Here is a 5,867-nt window from a genome sequence, read left to right on the forward strand (position 1 = left end):
TACCTGTGTGACCTTTGGTAAATTATTTAATTTCTCTGAGCTTCAGCTGCCTCATCCTAAGGACTGTATGATCCTAGGACTTACACCTGGAAGAGAACTTAATGGTGGGCCAGTCCAACCTACCTCCACTCCACCTTCATTTTGCTACTGAGAAAACTGAGATCCAGGGAGGGTGACTTAACCAAGATCATGCAATAAGCATTAAAGAAGGGATTTGAACCCAGATCTTCTAACTCCAGAGCTAGTACTCTTTTCACAGTACTTTGTAAAATGATAGAATCAGACTAGAGAATCTCTATCATTCTTTTCTTCTCTAAATGCCATAACCTTATAAATCAATTATATGAATTCAGTCCATACAAATCTCATGTCCACCATGTTAGAGTAAAGCAGATTTTTGTCTCAAAAGAGGGCAAAACTTGTGAACTACAAACCTATTCCTCAAAATAACAGGCTAGCTCAAGGACTGCTTTAGTTCCTGGCACTCAAAGTTTTCAATCAAAGATTGCATGGACATTTTTCAAGGATTGTTTCAGAGAGGATTCATGGGGTTGGACTAGACAATCTCTGAGGTGCCTTCCAACTTTAAGAGTCTATTATTCTACCTTCGGTATAGCCCTGCCACAGAGCAGAGGATATGAAAAAGATAGTCCCAGGGCCTAGGCAATGGTAGTCACCATTTTTCTGCAGCTTCAAATTTTGCAGAGCTTGAATTATCGTAATGGTCATGAATATCAAAATGGTCAAGCATATTCTATGAGATCACAGTGAGGGGTTGGAAGTCTAAATGGATCTGAAATGATGACAAAGTTATGTAAGTCTTAGCCTGGGGAAATAGAGTGAGCACCACTTTTCTCAAAGTCAAACAGTTTAGTCACTTTAAAAAATCCAAATTGTTTTCCAAGGTGGTTGGAACAATTCATAGCTCCTCCCACAATGTATCAGTGCCTGTTTTTCCACAGTATCTCTTACACTTTTGTCATTTTTGTAACCTCATTTGTAATTTCAATAGAACAATTCTGACAATGTCTGAAGAAATAGAAGCATCAAAGTGAAAGTGGGTAGTCCCAATGTTATAACTTTGAAGGACAACACTAATTTGTATGTATTCCCATAAGAATTAATTGTTTCATCTGAGTTATAACTCAAATATTTCAGGAGCTCTTAGGGATTTGCTAAGAGACCCCTCCGAAGATGTATTATAAAGCTTAAAATGGGTACCAAATACCACTCCCAAAGTACTTCCATAAAGCTATATCTTATCTCTTCTCTAAGATAAGTATCTTGGAGATACAATATAATATAATGGAAAAGATTCTGGATTTGGATTCAGAGTCAGAGCACATAACTTTAAGTCCTGGCTGTGCTACTTAGTCTCTGTATGACCTTGGGCAGATTTTTCCATCTCCCTGGACTTCAGTTTTACCCATCTATAAAATGAGAAAGTTAGACTAGATACTCTGGAAGACACCTTCTAGCTCTAAATCTACAAATACATGATTCTGAGGATTTTGTGATGATCTCAGCATCCCAAAATAATTAAAATAATCTTTTAAAATTTTTATGTATTTTACTTTCAGATCCAAGTTTTTTCCCTCCCTCTACCCCCTCCCATACTCAATGAGAAGGCAAGAAAGGCAATAGCCATTGTACATATGAAGTCATGCAAAACATATTGAAATAATCTTCTAAATTCACCCTTAAAGCAATATCAAGAAAAGGAGTAAGCAGAATCTCTGTCCTATAATTTGCTAATGTTGTTCCTGTAAAGACTTAAGATGACCCTTGAAAATGCCCTGCAGCTTTCACTCCTCCAGAAGGTCCAATGTGATGTAGCTGTTGTTGATTTCTCAGAAGGATCCCCAAAGCTACAGACATCTGCTAGCCATGACCTGGGACAAAGACAGCTTGGGAAAACCCACAAGGAAGGAAATCCCACTGAGTGAGAAGCTGTTTCTGTGTTCCTTTTAAAGCCACAGTTGACTATCGTTTAGTTACAAAAGGCTTAAGTTGAAAGTTGCTGCTGATTCCAGGGTCAGTCACTTGACTCACTGCTGGGCTTAGGCAATGAAGGGACACAGAAGTTCCTGTGTCCTGTTGCAAAGACTATCGGAGGCTTGATGAAACAGCTGAGGGAGCGAGCTGCCAATAGCCAAGGCTCTGTTCTAGTCAGTAATTTGCCCTAGATGTAGACAGACTATGTAAAGAGAATGAACAATGTGGTCATTAGCTATCTGTGGATCACTTTGCCTTCTAAGATTGGCATTGTATTGTATGCCCAATTCTCATGAGTCCTTGTGCTCCTTTTAAATAGTAATAAATCAAAGCAAAAACCTAGCCTTTCAGATAGCCACCTGCTCACTTGCCCTAGGAATGTTACATATTTTCTAAATTCTCTATCTCTGTCTCTGTCTCTGTGTGTCTCTCTCTGTCTCTGCATCTGTGTGTGTGTGTGTGTGTGTGTGTGTGTGTGTGTGTGTGTGTGTGTTCCCCTCTGGCAGCAAAAAAATAACCAGCTATGTATTCAAGAGACAGGTAGCCCTGTCAAAGAGTCAGAGAAGACAAACACTGGAAGCCCACCTGAGAGAGACACTTTTCCCATAGGGAAAGGGGCTTTATAGGAGAGAAAGGACATGAAACACTTTAGTATCAGATGCAAGAGTTGCCCTGGCCATAAGTGTTCCTACATGTATGCTTCACTACTGGGCTACTCTAAATTTTTGCCCACTCTTCTCAAAGATGGGTATTTGGGAAAATACAAACCCCAGGTCTTTAGGGAGTAACGCTTTGTAATTACTATTTTTAGTTTGTCATCTTAGTAAATGCCTTTGTGAACTCATTTTAACTATAGAGGGAAGCACAGAGGTGAAAGTTTGTGAGGTATAAGTAGTAGGAATGGGTTCCCACATGATACTCCTTGATCCTGGAAGTAGCAACTGTTCCCCAGAAACTGATTCCACGTACTCAAGACTGACATAGGGGAAGTAAGCCAGAGGGAGTTCTATACTAATAATGATCTTGAAAATCTATCACCTTGTTGAGATGGGGGAGAGATGACAGCTTAGTAGTATTTCTTTCACAATTTAAAAAAAAAAGGGGGGGAAAGAAAAACAAAATTCTTTAAAAATATGTGTAATTAAGTAAAACAAATTCTTGCATTATCCATGTCAAGAAAATGTATGTCTCATTCTGCCTTTTTGTCAGGAGATATAAAGCATGCTTCATCGTTGGTTGTCAGGATTTGTGGATGATCATGGCTTAGATCAGAGTTCTTAAGTCTTTAAAAGTTATTTGTCTTTATGCTATTGTTATTGCATAAATAGTTCTCCTGATCTGTTCACTCTGCATGAATTCATAGAAATCTTCACACATTTCTCTGAAACTGATCCTTTCCATTCTTTCTTATAATGCAATAACATTCCATTATATTCATATACATAATTTCTTCAGTAATTTCCCAAATGATGGACACCCCCATAGTATTCAATACTTTACCACTATGAAAAGAATTGGAGTGTGTGTGTGTGTGTGTGTGTGTGTGTGTGTATCCTTTTCTTCTTTCTTTGATCTCTTTAGGGTATGGCCTACTAGTATTAATCAAACTAGTTAATAGCTATAAAAAGCATTTAGCCCAGTGCTCAATACATAAGTACACTATAAATGTTTTCCCCTCTTCCCTTTTCCATTACCCTAATGTTATCACCGGATCAAAGGGTATACAAAGTTTAGTAACTTTGGAGGCATAGTTCCAAATTGCTTTCCAGAGCAACTGACCCAATTCATGGCATTCAATGTGGCTGGTTTACCACAGTCCTTCCATTATTTGTCATTTTCTTTTGTTCACATATTTGCCAATATGGTGGGGATGGGGTAGAATCTGAGTTACTTTAGCTTGCATTTTTCTAATTTTTAGTGATTTGTGGACTTTCCCATATGTTTCTGCTAGATTAAGTTTCTCCCTATGAAAACTGCATGTTCATATCCTTTAATCATTTATCAGTTGGGGAATGACTCTTATTCTTATAAATTTGAATCAAATCAGTAACATATCTTGAAAATAAGATCTTTATTAGAGAAATTTACTAAAAAGTTTTTCCCCCCAGTAAATTATTTCTTATCTAATTTTAACTGGGTTGGTTTTGTTTGTGCAAAAGCTTTTTAAATTTTACATAAACAAAATTGTCCATTTTATTTTCTGTAAATTTCTCTATTGCTTGTTAGCTTGTGAACTTTCCCAATATCTGTAAGTTTGAAAGGTAATTTCTTCCTTGTCTCTCTAATTATTTTATTGTGTTAACCTTTTATGTCTCAGTCACGCATTCATGAGGAGCTTATCTTGGCATATGGTATAAGGTATTGGTCTAAGCCTAATTTCTACCAGACTGTTTTCTAATTGTCTAAGCAGTTTCTTCAATAGTGAGTCTTTAACACAGTAGTTGGGGTCTTAAGGTTTAACTGGACACTAGGCTAATAGGTTTGTTTACTTCCGAATGTTGTGTACCCAATCTAATTTTGATTTAATTTTAAAAAATATTTTATTTGTTTCAATCAGCCAAGGTCTGCCTTCTCATCTTCTTACCCCAATCCCTCTCCTATCAAAAATAAAAGAAAAAAATATTACGAACATGTATAGTCAATCAAAATGAATTTCCACAATGGTCACATCCATCTCTCCATCATGAGGTGGAAAATATGTTTCATTGTTAGTCCTCAGGAATCATGGTTGATCATTATGCTGATAAAAGTTCAGCACCAATAGTATTCCATCATATTTATATACCATAATTCATTCATCTCAATTTATGGACACTCCTTCTGATTCCCATTCTTTGCCACCTCAAAAAGAACCATAAATATTTTTGTAAAACCTTAGAGTTTGTTTTTCTTGGGACTAATCCCTCCCCTAATCTATCCTTTGTCAAATTCTTCCTCCCCCTTCTCCCCTTTTCTTCCTACTTTCTTATTTAGTGAAATGTATAACTGTTTCCAACTCTATGTATTTACATATTCTTACTTCTTTTGACCACTTCAGAGGAGAATGACATTCAAATGTCAGCTGTTCCACCCATTTTCTCCTTTGTATACTAAATGTATACTTGTGTACCACAATGACATGAGATAATTTTCTCTAATTTTCTTTTCCCTTCCCTTCACTCCACCTAGTACATTACATTTCCCCTCTCCTTCCATCCTTTTGTTAAGATCATCAAGAAATAATAGAACCATTCTCAGGTCTTGTCTAAATGGACCTTCCTATGACCCCTGATGATGATAGTGTTCTGAGATGACACATGTATCATCTTTTCATATTTTAATGTAAGTAGTTTACCTTTCTTTTGTCTTTTATCAGTGTTCTTTCATAGTTACCTTTTTTTATTTCTCTGCACTCCTGTGTTTGAAAATCAGTTCCTATGTAGCTCGGGTCTTTTCATTAGAAATGCTTAGAAGTCCTCTATTTCATGAAAAATCCATTTCTCTCCATACCATTATACTCAGTTTTTCTGAGTATGTTATTCTTAGCTATAAGCCCATACATATCCTTTTGTTGTTCTTTCAGTTTTGTCTCTCTGTGATCCCATTTCAGGTTTTCTTGGCAAAGATACTGGAGTGGTTTTCCATCTCCTTCTCCAGCTCGCTTTACAGATAAAGACCTGAGGCAAACAGGGGTAGGTGACTTGCCCAGGGTTGCACAGCTAGTAAGTGTCTGAGGCTAGATTTGAACACAGGAAGATGGGTCTTCCTGACTCCAGGCCAGGTGCTCTATCCACTGAACCACCTAGCTGCCCCATACATATGCTTCATCTCCTAGAATGTCATATCCTCCACATCTTTATAATAGCGGTTGCTAAATCTTGCATAATCCTTAC

Source organism: Phascolarctos cinereus, unplaced genomic scaffold (genome assembly GCF_003287225.1).
Source record: "Phascolarctos cinereus isolate Bilbo 61053 unplaced genomic scaffold, phaCin_HiC Scaffold_4;HRSCAF=312, whole genome shotgun sequence".
Lineage (NCBI taxonomy): Eukaryota > Metazoa > Chordata > Mammalia > Diprotodontia > Phascolarctidae > Phascolarctos > Phascolarctos cinereus.